At 48.4% G+C, this 13,210-nt stretch overlaps 1 protein-coding gene across 1 annotated transcript in view; it reads right to left on the bottom strand.

Moving 5' to 3' along the window:
• wars2 (tryptophanyl tRNA synthetase 2, mitochondrial) overlaps positions 1–10,552 on the bottom strand; it is a 31,061-nt gene extending 20,509 nt beyond the window's left edge. The window contains exon 1 of the mRNA XM_007895906.2: positions 10,467–10,552. The gene's annotated coding sequence lies outside the window, so the exon portion shown is untranslated. The remainder of the gene's footprint in view (positions 1–10,466) is intronic.
• Positions 10,553–13,210: the final 2,658 nt, after the last annotated feature.

The raw sequence follows: 13,210 nt of genomic DNA, 5'->3' as shown, positions 1-13,210 counted from the left end.
ATGAGGCAGAATTGAAATGCTTGAAACAGACATTACGACATGCCTCCATCCTGATGTTAACTCTTGCCAGCAATTCATTTGTATTTATTTTTACAACTGGATTGTTTGCAATATGTCAGCCAGCCTTTTATAAGGCACCATTCAAATCATTACTAATTTGTGCTTCTCATTTGATTAGCATCTAATCATTCACACACAGCTGCTGACTCCTGGACTCACAGTAAAATATATATAAAAATCACCTCCCACACGCGAACTTACAAACAACTGTACATTTTACGTTCTTTCCGATACCAACATTTGATTTCTTTCGTCACCAATTTAAAGCATTTGTTTGTAGAGGGCACAGTGTTCTGCTTCTGCCATTGTTGATGTCAGTTAAAAGGAATGAATTTAATTTAAAAGTTTTTATTAAAAATCAACTGAGAAAAAGATACAAGGCAAGATACAAGAAAAAGATAAAAGTGGAAGGATTCAGAGATAAGCAGAGATACCGTTAGATAAAATAATGAGAGCAATTGGCAGCCGAGATATAGGAAAATTCCTTACTCCATTAGAGGAATCCAAAACAAAGGAATAGCCTTAAAATTAGATCTAAGAAACTGAGAAGATCAGAAAACATTACAAGTATGTGAAAAACATTGCTGTATAAGGCATAATTGCAGAATCAATTAGGATGTTGGAAAGGAAGCTGAAACTATACATCGGAAATAAGGATATTAAGGGGTATAGAAGGGAAATGGGATTAAAAGGAAGGGAAATGGGGTTAGAAAAATCTGCCATTGATCTAATAAAATGGTGGAACAGGCTCAACTGGCTGAATGAGGGACTTCTGTCCTAATGTTAGGAAGCTAAAACTGAAAAACACATTATAAAATTTTCAACTGCGGAAAATAACAGATTGACAACATTTGCAGACATTGTAGTGTAGCTTCCGGAGCAGACTGCCCAAGTCCCATAGGACCGGAGGCCGCTCAAAAACCCAACAGTGGTTGGCACTGGACTTTAATTTGCTAGCAACATATACACACATGCACACACACGGGCTATAAGACTGAAAGCAACAAAGCAGAATTGAGAGGAACTGCAGACAGAGGAATTAGGGCACAATCTATGTCGCGGTCACTATTGAACAATGATTATTGGCCGCTGTCATTGAGTACAACAACAACAACAACAAAATTACATTTGTATAGCGCCTTTCATGACGGGAGGACGTCCCAAGGCGCTGGACATACAGAGTTACGGATTGAGCTGAGGGTCGGGATGGGGAGGGCAGAGGAAGAAGCAGGGAGATCAAAAGCACAGTCGAAGAGGAGGGTCTTGAGGTGGGTCTTGAAGGTGGCGAGGGAGGGGCCAAGGCGGAGGGACTGTGAGATGGAGTTCCAGAGGGTGGGTGCAGAATGGCGGAAGGCCTGCCCACCTATAGCGGGACGAGCAAAGCAGGGGACATGAAGCAGGCCGGAGCGGATAGGGTGGTAGAGGGTTAGGAGGTCAGAGAGGTAGGGGGGAGCAAGACCATGGAGGGCTTTGAATATGAGGACCAGGATCTTGAACTGTATCCTCTGTGTGATGGGAAGCCAGTGGAGTTGGGCAAGAATGGGGATGGTAGGGTTGCGGAGCCTGGTGCGGGAGAGGACACGGGCTGCAGAGTTCTGGATGATCTGCAGCTTGTGGAGGGAGGAGTTGGGGAGGCCGACAAGCAATGAGTTTGCATACTCGAGCCTCGATGTAATGAAGACGTGTATGAGGGATTCAGCAGTGAAACAGTGTTGAAGCCGGGCAACTTTGCGGAGGTGGGGGAAGGCAGAGTGGGTCATGGCACAGATGTGGGGTAGAAAGAATAGCTGAGGGTAAAACAAGACCCCAAGGTTCCGGACTGGCTCAGTGAGGTGGAGTGTGCAACCATGGATGGTGATACTGTCAGCGCCTGAGGTGAGGAGGCGCTGACGGGAGCCAATCAGGAGAGCCTCGGTCTTGTTGACGTTCAACTGAAGAAAGTTAGCTCTCATCCAGGACTTGATGTCTGACAGACATTCTGTCAGTACAGCAGAGGTCCTGGAGTCAAGGGTGGAGGCAGAGAGGTAGAGTTGGGTGTCATTCGCATACATGTGGAAGTTGACTCCATGTCTGTGGATGATGTCACCAAGAGGGAGCATATAGACGCTGAAGAGGAGGGGATCAAGGACAGAGCACTGAGGAACGCCACACGAGATGGTCCGGGGGCGAGAGGAGAGGCGGTTTGAGGAGATGAAGTGCAGGCGGTGTGAGAGGTATGATTTGAACCAATCAAATAAGCTTGAATGGACCTTGTAAAATAGTCTACAAAGGAAAAACGCTATGCATTTTGCAAAAAGCAAAACGTATGATTTGATCCTTTTGGATTTCTGCTAAACGTATTCCAAGGCAGCAGGACAAGAGGGCACAAGTTGAGTGTTACGAAAAACAATTCAGACCAGACACCAGGAAGCATTTACGTAGCGGGTAATGAATACCTAAAACAGGTTACCAGTGAGGGTGGTGAAGGCTAGGATGTGCACTTTCGTCCCTACGCCCTAAAACTCTGGAACACTCTTTTTCTATCTCTGCACCTTGCCCCTTCCCCATCTGAAAACCTTCCTCTTCGACTATGCCTATGGTCACTGCCCCCTCTCCCTGGCTCGGTATTGTACTCCGCCACTGTCAAGTGCTCTGGGACGTTACCGTGCGTGAGGGGCGCTATATAAATGCAAGTTGTTTTTGCTGTTGACGCTCTTAAGGAACAGCTTGATGCTGTAATAGAACAACTTGGTTGGTATTCTGAATGGATGAGATCAATTGACCAAAGATCCTTCATCTCCACTGCTCTCATGATCAAGAGTTGTGTGTTCACATGGTGCGTGCACTGGTGTACAAATAAACAAAGTTACCTTGAGTGGGGCAATGAGAAAGACTCTAAAACAAGTCACATTTGCAATTGCTGACCACAGTCCAGTCAGTGTCATGGTCCAAATACTAAAACCTTTGTTTGCTGCCATGTACTAACACAATAAATAAACCAGTGCCTGACACAGATTCCTCAACCGCTAACATACTCCCACGTGAAGCGAAATTAAAACACAATTTCTAGAAATAACAAACGTATCACCAAAGTGCAAACATTCAAGCAAATCTTCTTTTAAAACAAAGTTTCACACTGTCCTATGTCAGAGAGTTTAAGTGCAAATCATCAAGCCAGTAAATATGTTAGAATTCCTGTTCCCTTTTTTTAAACATGAATACCTTTTGGAATGAAATTTGTAAAATTACTGAAATGTGATTAATGATAAAAGGAAAAAAATGCAGGAGTATTTTAAACGTTACAAATCATTTTAAGCATGAAGCCAGAAAGGACTGTTCAGCGTGTCAAGCATACCCCTTCGAAAGAACAAGCCAAATCCCAACTTACCATGGTCTGCAACCCTCTCACTGATATCCGCTGGAGGAAACTTCTGCATAGATTCTAAATTGGTAAAACCAAGCCATATTGAACATCTAAAACTGAATTAATTTGTTTTTTTCTTACTGAAAACCCATTTCCATGATGTATCAGAACATACATTTGGCAGAAAGAAAGAGGGTTGGGGAGGCAGACTGGGAAAGTTGGAAGCTCATGTAGAGTATAAACATCGGTATGGACTAGTTGGGCTGAATCGCCTGTTTTAGTGTTGTTAAAGTGGAGTCCTGTAGCTCACTGGTTAGAGCACTCGCTTTGCAAGTGAGAGACCTGAGTTCAATTCCAGGCAGAGGGCGAAACCTTGGGCAAGTTTCCTTACTCCACACGGAGCCTAATAATAATCCCTCCAAAACAAAACAATAATAAATTGGTCACTTCAATCCACGACTGTTTGTGGGACACTGCTATGCGCAATTGGCCGCTGCGTTCGCCCACAAATATACAGTCAATTCACTTTACAGTATTTTCTGTGAAGCGCTTTGGGACGTCTAGAAGACGTGAAAAGCTCTATGTCAAATGCAAGGATTATTATTATTAGTCTAAGTAATTCTATTTACTGCAGTTATTGTGATTTTCAGGAACCAGTCTACTTCATGTTAATAGTATTAGAGCATTCAGTTGATGTTTAGATCAGTTGTCAAAATTTTAAAATTTGCTTGCAATCAATCCGAAAACAGATATTATAAGTTCTTCTGCTGCTTCTGAATATCCTGGGCATTCAATAATTTCACCACCTGTGTGCTTAATGTTTTAAAGTCTTACATTCTGTTTAGCAAGAGTGTTAAATATACTGTTTCCAAACAGAATCTGTTCCATAAATGGTTGAAGTGAAGCAACAAGAGGCTTGTGTAAAGCCATGTCCTTTAATTTTATAACTCACCCTTAATTACTTTAAGGGGCAGTAAAGTTCAAAGCTATAAAAATTTTACCAATTCAGTCTTTTACTCAGTATTACTTTCAAGAAGTCCAGGTGCAGCTTTGAATTTTCACGCAGATATTTTCAAAGGTATTTCAAAAGTTAAATCTTTTCAGGCAGAAAAAAAGAGCACGAGAGGGAGAAAATAAATGGATGGAGCAGGATGGAGGGAAGGCAAATAAGCCCCTATCAAACTGTCTTGGCAACGAAAGGAGCAGCAATCAACAATGAAATGAGCAAGCAAACAAAGAAGAAACTGGAGTGAAAGAATGTAAAGAACACCGCAGAAAAAAACACAAGTGTTGCATGATTGGAGTATTGTCAATGCAATATAAAGGTGTCTCCAGTCTCATTGTTTATCCAGGGTATAAGCTTTTGCTCATGTACATTGTACATAATGGAATAAAAACCTGACTGCCAATAGTAGCCAGTTTACAGCAGGAGTGAAAATGAAACCTTCATTGCGTTCATTTCCAAATGCTTAAAAAGATGTTTTTGTTAGGAATAATATGCAATATCTATTTCAAAAGGCAGTTATTTGAATGAACAAGTATACGTCCCATTGAGATAGCTGGACAAGTTCTGAAAGAAATAGCTGAATATTCTTTCACTACAGAAGCCAATTCATTCCAATTGGGGCTGAAGGAAACAGAAAGGCCCTTCTTCCTTGCTCAAGCTTAATGTGAGACAGATGACAATCTGTGTTCAATGTGGCTCTGGTATTTATTCAACCTGCCATCAGAGGGTCTCAGCAGAGTCTAGTGAAGACATAAACTGATTTTGTAATGCACTTGATAAAATTTCAAACAATAGAGTTTAACTCCGTTCTTCAATGACATCTGCTGACATCAATCAATTCATATCAAAGCAAAGATGGGTAAGTGGAGCATTCAGCACTTTGAGACATCCTCCCGACGTGAAATAATAATAATAATTATTATTGGGACATCCTCCCTATTATTATATTATTATTCAGCACCTAGAGACGTCCTCTCAACGTGAAAGGCGCTATACAAATGTAATGTTGTATTGCATCATTCAAAACAATAACAATTCTGACTGTCAGTTCAATCTTGTTGGCTATATTCCAAATATATTCGCAAAGACATTAAATGTACAAGAGCAGGAATGATCGGGAGCGAAAAAGGCTGTTTTAGGGCAAGTGTTGTATTCAGATAATGCAAAAAATTCTCAGGTCTGAAGCTCGAGTGGTTTGTGTAAATCCTCTGAACTCTGGGATTACAGGTATACTGCAGAATAAGACCCTGATTATACCACAGGAAGGAAACTGCTATTGATTCATGACTGGTTATGAAACCACACCATTAAAAAATAGTTGAAGTTTGTTAGTGATTGAGGAGTTTTCCTTCTCGGTGAACTGCAGAGTTTATTTTTATGTTGAGAGCTGAATTACTGTTAAGCTATTTAAGTTGTAACAGACCAATCACTCCTCACTCACAACAAACTCCACCTGCCAGCACCTCAGACCCTGGCAGGCTCCAGTTCTCCCAGAGGATTGATTTCAAAATCCTCAACCTCACTTACAAATCCCTTCACACACTTGCACCTTCCAAACTCTCTGATCTTCTTTCTAGTCTACTCATTTTGCCCCGTCCGCTAGGCTAGGGCTTGCTGCATGGCCCTTGCCATATCTGGGCCACCATCAGTGGCCATGCTTCCAGATTCTCCACCCACCCCATATCTGCGTATCTGTAAAGTCATGCCTTAAATCCTACCTCCTCAACTGCTGCCTGCACCTATGGTCGCCTCCTCTGCTCCTATTTGATGTCTGACCCAGTCACTGTAATGCTCCAAGTCATTGTCTCACATGATGAACACTGTATAAATGTAAGTTACTGTTTTTTAGTAGTTTGATTGGATGTTCCAGCACCTTGGGACATCCTTCTGACGTGAAAGGCACTATACAAATGTAATTTGTTGTTTTTGTTGTTATTTTTAGTGATGGCTTTCCTTGCGTTTGTGTTGGACACCTGGTCAAAAATCATTGCGTTTATCCTGCTTCATGCAGGAGAGCATCTTGCAACACACAAAAACACAAATAAAAGGATTTTCAGTGCATACAATCAAGTAAAATCGATGAAGTCATGTCTTTATAAAGTATTCCTATAGGACATTCAAGGTAATTGTGCTTTTGTCACTGTTACAGTATGTGCACTGGGACATTGAACTTACAACAGACAAATTAAATTGTATAGAATATTCTACTATTTTCCGTCTTTTGAAAATTTTGAACAATATCCACTTTTATTAAAAATGTTGGTGCGTAGCCTTCAATTATTACTCAAACAATGAGTATTTAGTAAATGATAAGAGACATGCATGAGTAAACCTATCACTGCTAAAAGGTAAACAAATGTAGTTCAAAGGAGAAAGAGAGAGAAATGTGGGAACAGTTGTGTGAGGATAGAGACAACGAATGAGAGAGAGACAGAGAGAGGGATCAGGGAAGGGATTTTATTCAGAGGGAAAGAGATGAGTTTTGGGGAGCGAGTTCTTTTGGCGGAGATAGTTTTTTGGGGGGAGATAATTTTTAGAAGGAGACTTTTGGGGAGAGAGAAAGAGATGAGGGGAGAGTTTGTGGGAGAGAGAAAGAGATGAGGGGACATGGATGAGGGATATGTTTTTTGGAGGAAGAGAGAGAGATGGAGGAGGAGAGAGAGATGAAGGGACAGTGTTGTGGGAGAGGTGGGGAGGGAGAGAGAGATAAGGGGACAAGGTTGTGGAGGAGGGAAAGAGAGATGAGGGGACAGTGCTGTGGGGAGAGGGAGAGATAGGGGACAGTGTTGTGGGGGAGGGAGGGAGATAAGGGGACAGTGTTGTGGGGGGGAGGGAGATGAGGGGACAGTGTGGTGTGTGTGGGGGGGGGGTGAGGGGGCAGTGTGGTGTGTGTGTGGGGGGGGGATGAGGGGACAGTGTGGTGTGTGTGTGGGGGGATGAGGGGACAGTGTGGTGTGTGTGGGGGGGGATAAGGGGACAGTGTGGTGTGTGTGTGGGGGGATGAGGGGACAGTGTGGTGTGTGTGTGGGGAGGGGATGAGGGGACAGTGGTGTGTGTGTGGATGAGGGGACAGTGTGGTGTGTGTGGGGGGCTGTGTGGTGTGTGTGGTGTGTGTGTGGGGGGGTGTGAGGGGGCTGTGTGGTGTGTGTGGTGTGTGTGGGGGGGGTGAGGGGGCAGTGTGGTATTGGGGGCGGTGAGGGGGCAGTGTGGTGTGTGTGGTGTGTGTGGGGGGGGTGAGGGGGCAGTGTGGTGTGTGTGGTGTGTGGGGGGGTGAGGGGCAGTGTGGTGTGGGGGGGTGAGGGGGCAGTGTGGTGTGTGTGGTGTGTGGGGGGGTGAGGGGGCAGTGTGGTATTGGGGGCGGTGAGGGGGCAGTGTGGTGTGTGTGGTGTGTGTGGGGGGGGTGAGGGGCAGTGTGGTATTGGGGGCGGTGAGGAGGCTGTGTGGTGTGGGGGGGTTGGGGGGGTGAGGGGCAGTGTGGTGTGTGGGGGGGTGAGGGGCAGTGTGGTGTGGGGGGGTGAGGGGCAGTGTGGTGTGTGTGGTGTGTGGGGGGGTGAGGGGCAGTGTGGTATTGGGGGCGGTGAGGGGCAGTGTGGTGTGTGTGGTGTGTGTGGGGGGGTGAGGGGGCAGTGTGGTATTGGGGCGGTGAGGGGGCAGTGTGGTGTGTGTGTGTGGGGATGAGGGGACAGTGTGGTGTGTGTGGGGGGGGATAAGGGGACAGTGTGGTGTGTGTGTGGGGATGAGGGGACAGTGTGGTGTGTGTGTGTGGGGGGGGGGGTGAGGGGACAGTGGTGTGTGTGTGGATGAGGGGACAGTGTGGTGTGTGTGGGGGGGGCTGTGTGGTGTGTGTGGTGTGTGGGGGGGGGGTGTGAGGGGGCTGTGTGGTGTGTGTGGTGTGTGTGGGGGGGGTGTGTGCGGTGTGTGTTGTGTGTGTGGTGTGTGTGGGGGGGTGAGGGGGCAGTGTGGTGTGTGTGGTGTGTGGGGGGGTGTGGGGGCAGTGGTGTGTGTGGTGTGTGTGGGGGGGGTGAGGGGGCAGTGTGGTGTGTGTGGTGTGTGTGGGGGGGTGAGGAGGCAGTGTGGTGTGTGTGGTGTGTGGGGGGTGAGGGGGCAGTGTGGTATTGGGGGCGGTGAGGGGCAGTGTGGTGTGTGTGGTGTGTGGGGGGCGTGAGGGGCAGTGTGGTGTGTGTGGTGTGTGGGGGGGTGAGGGGCAGTGTGGTATTGGGGGCGGTGAGGGGGCAGTGTGGTGTGTGTGGTGTGTGTGGGGGGGGTGAGGGGGCAGTGTGGTGTGTGTGGTGTGTGGGGGGTGAGGGGGCAGTGTGGTGTGTGTGGTGTGTGTGGGGGGGTGAGGGGGCTGTGTGGTGTGTGTGGTGTGTGTGGGGGGGTGAGGGGGCTGTGTGGTGTGTGTGGTGTGTGGGGGGTGAGGGGGCAGTGTGGTGTGTGTGGTGTGTGGGGGGGTGAGGGGCAGTGTGGTGTGTGTGGTGTGTGGGGGGGTGAGGGGCAGTGTGGTATTGGGGGCGGTGAGGGGGCAGTGTGGTGTGTGTGGTGTGTGTGGGGGGGGTGAGGGGGCAGTGTGGTGTGTGTGGTGTGTGGGGGGTGAGGGGGCAGTGTGGTATTGGGGGCGGTGAGGGGCAGTGTGGTGTGTGTGGTGTGTGTGGGGGGGTGAGGGGGCAGTGTGGTGTGTGTGGTGTGTGGGGGGGTGAGGGGGCAGTGTGGTGTGTGTGGTGTGTGGGGGGTGAGGGGTAGTGTGGTATTGGGGGCGGTGAGGAGGCTGTGTGGTGTGGGGGGGTTGGGGGGGTGAGGGGCAGTGTGGTGTGGGGGGGGTGAGGGGGCAGTGTGGTGTGTGTGGGGGGGTGAGGGGCAGTGTGGTATTGGGGGCGGTGAGGAGGCTGTGTGGTGTGGGGGGGGTTGGGGGGGTGAGGGGGCAGTGTGGTGTGGGGGGGGTGAGGGGGCAGTGTGGTGTGTGTGGGGGGTGAGGGGGCAGTGTGGTATTGGGGGCGGTGAGGAGGCTGTGTGGTGTGGGGGGGGTTGGGGGGGGTGAGGGGGCAGTGTGGTGTGTGTGGGGGGGTGAGGGGGCAGTGTGGTATTGGGGGCGGTGAGGAGGCTGTGTGGTATGGGGGGGGGGGGTGAGGGGCTGTGTGGTGTGTGTGGTGTGTGTGGGGGGGTGAGGAGGCTGTGTGGTGTGGGGGGGGTGAGGGGGCTGTGTGGTGTGGGGGGGTGAGGGGGCTGTGTGGTGTGGGGGGGGTGAGGGGCTGTGTGGTGTGGGGGGGGTGAGGGGGCTGTGTGGTGTGGGGGGGGTGAGGGAGGTGAGGGGGCAGTGTGGTGTGGGGGGGTGAGGGGGCTGTGTGGTGTGGGGGGGTGAGGGGCTGTGTGGTGTGGGGGGTGAGGGGGCTGTGTGGTTGGGGGGGGTGAGGGGGCTGTGTGGTGTGGGGGGGTGAGGGGGGTGAGGGGCAGTGTGGTGTGGGGGGGTGAGGGGACAGTGTGGTGTGTGTGGTGTGTGTGGGGGGGGTGAGGGGCAGTGTGGTGTGTGTGGTGTGTGGGGGGTGAGGGGGTAGTGTGGTATTGGGGCGGTGAGGAGGCTGTGTGGTGTGGGGGGGGTTGGGGGGTGAGGGGAGTGTGGTGTGGGGGGGGTGAGGGGGCAGTGTGGTGTGTGTGGGGGGTGAGGGGCAGTGTGGTATTGGGGCGGTGAGGAGGCTGTTGGTGTGTGTGGTGTGTGTGGGGGGGGGTGAGGGGGCTGTGTGGTGTGTGTGGGGGGGGTGAGGGGGCTGTGTGGGGGGGTGAGGGGCTGTGTGGTGTGGGGGGGGGTTGGGGGGCGGATGAAGGAGGTTCCGTGTGTTCTTTAAACCCACGACACACATCGCAGGTGTGTGAAGATGTCCCGGTGCCCCCCCCCCCCCCGCCCCGGGGTACCCCCCCCCCGCCCCGGGATACCCCCCCCCCGCCCCGGGATGCCCCCCCCCCGCCCCGGGGTGCCCCCCCCCGCCCCGGGGTACCCCCCCCCCCCGCCCCGGGGTGCCCCCCCCCCGCCCCGGGGTACCCCCCCCGCCCCGGGGTGCCGGGTACCTGCTGTGGCCGCTTCTCTCGGCCGCTGTTGTGGGGGTTCGGCGACCGCGTGAAGGCTGAGAATCTCCTCCAGGTCCGCGCTGCCGTGGGCGCCGCCATCTTGGTGAGGGCGGGGGGTCAAAGGTGACCGGCCGCCCGCTGACGTCACCGCAGCCCCTTCCCCAGCAGTGTGGAGCTGACTCTCCACCACCAGCGAATGGCACCAGAGGGGAAGGCGGCTTCCAAATAATAACAATAATAATAATAATAATAATAATAAATATAATAATAATAATACTAATAATAATAATAATCCTTGCATTTGATAGAGCGCTTCTCGCGTCTTCTCGACGTCCCGAAGCGCTTCGCAGAGTGGACTGTAAAGTGAATTGACTGTATGATTGTGGGCGAAACGCGGCGGCCAATTGCGCACAGCGGCGTCCCCGCAACCGGCCGTGGATGGTGTTTTGTTCCTCCCCAAGTCGTATTGCGCTGCCACACAGAGTGCGCGGGTGCGCGCGGGGCGTGCGATGAGTGAAGGCTGCAATATCAGTGCAAGTTGTTGTTTGTTGTTGTTGTTTGTTGTTGTTGTTGCATTTCAAATGCCAGGATTATGATTTGGGTTCCGTCGTGGGTTTAAGGACAATTTCCCACTCGCGTTTTGTTAAACATACTATCCTTTTTGATTGTGGTAATGACTAGAATACTGTTGGTGAAATGCGGCAGCCAATTGCGCACAGCAGTGTCCCACAAACAGTCGTGGATTGAAATGAACAATCTATTATTGTTTTTTTTGAGGGATTATTATCAGGTGTGTGGAGTAAGGAAACTTGCCCAAGGTTTCACCCTCCCGGGAATCGAACCCAGGTCTCTTGCTTGCAAAGCGAGTGCTCTAACCACTGAGCTACAGGACTCACTGAGCTACAAGTGGCCAAGAAAAGTTCAGAAAATACTGACATAATTGTTGTATCATCAAAGAAAAGTGAAGATCTTCAATAGATAACTTCAGTTATCAACATGATGCAATGTTGGAAAGCCCAGTCTTTCAATGAGACATTAAACCAATGCCAGTTCACGTAAATGTTAAAGATCCCAAAGATCAAAAAGAGAAAGGAGTTTCTCTCAGTCTCCTGGCCAATAATCCCCCAAATAAAATTGGTTGTTCGTTTCATGGCTGTTTGTGGGACATTGTTGTGCTCAAATTGGCTTCTGTGTTCACCTACAAAATGCACAGTCACTGCGGTTTATAGTAAAATCCTGTGAAGTGCTTTGAGACATCTCGGCAATATGATAAGGCGCTATAGTAAATACAATTATTATTTTTAATTTTATATACAGATATTTATTGTATATATATATATAACAAATGTGCAGCACTAATTCATGTTTGACTTGTATATATTTTTTAAATATGTTTTTGAACACATTGAACAGTGTTTACTTTCTCACTGTTCTTGATGGAAGGATGGAAAATAGAAAATGTTTGCTTGATGCTTTGCATCTTATGTCACTTGCAAAGACAGATGATGTGCACTGAGTAATATACATCTTGTTTGAATCAGCTATTAATTAGGCAAAAAGATGTTGTCATGCCCACCTTGTTTGAATCATCTGTACAGACCTCAACACTGAAAGCCCACAAACCACAAAATTGAGCACATTATTCCCCTCCCCCACATATGAATGAAGAGGAAATGGCTTTATCAAAAAAAAGAGGATTCCAACATTCCAAACAAATCATCCTTCTCACAATTTATTCAAATTAAATGTACTGACTGTTTGGTGAAAGCTATTTGGTTCCTAAGGGGTTAACTCTGGAGAGTGGGTCAACATCCAAACAAACCTACCGCTTCACCAGTGTGACCCTTTTTTGCTGCACAGCCTTTGAACTTTGCTCCCTTCACCATCTGAATTATTCAGAGTCTGGTGGGGAAGCACCCACCTGCACAAACATGACCACGTTTCAGAGTCAGTTACTCTGGTGAAGGCATCCGATACCCTTGTGCTTGTGCCTAATGCACAACAGACCCAACACCATCTTGTGCCAGACATCGTCAATAGGCTGGGCTTCACTGCTCACTTCGACAGGGTGGGCCTGATTGACAGCCATCTGGATGGAACTGGGAATCTGAAGCCACCCTGGGAGATCTTTGGTGGTTTGAAATGCTCTGTGAGAGATTTTGTCACACATCAGATACAGTGAAAACCATATTAAAGATATAAAGCTTGAGGCAGTTCTCTAATAAAGTCCATAAACGTAGTAAATCTATAAAGTATTGTAAAATGAAAGGCTTTTCAATGAAATGGTCACCGACTGTGGTCAGTGCAAATGAGCTTATCATGTAAGCTCATCTATTTTTGTGTCCGTCTCATTCCTTTGCAATACTCATTCATTGACAGCACAAATGAGAGAGTGTGGGCACCAGGAAAAGACAAACTGCTGGTTCCACAAAAGTGAATCAATATTGAACTTAAATTGTTGCTCCCACTTTACCTGGAATTACAGATATTTTCGCACAGAAACACATCATTCACCTCAACAAGCATGGATTGGTGATAACCTGCCATTATTGGGCAACTTCTTTTTCGTAAACCAATAATTTCTATTGTATGCTGTACACCTTATTTGCAGAATTTTGGATTTTTAAAAACAATTAGTCTTTATTTGGAAGTTAGTTTTCTTAAGATTTTAAAACAATTTGAAATGAAAGAAAAAAGCACAGCTTCCAAGACTGAATCTAAACATTTTCCACAATTCTGCATTA

This window comes from Callorhinchus milii, unplaced genomic scaffold (genome assembly GCF_018977255.1).
Source record: "Callorhinchus milii isolate IMCB2004 unplaced genomic scaffold, IMCB_Cmil_1.0 Scaffold4, whole genome shotgun sequence".
Taxonomy (NCBI): domain Eukaryota; kingdom Metazoa; phylum Chordata; class Chondrichthyes; order Chimaeriformes; family Callorhinchidae; genus Callorhinchus; species Callorhinchus milii.
This window is presented reverse-complemented; position numbering and strand designations above follow the sequence as displayed.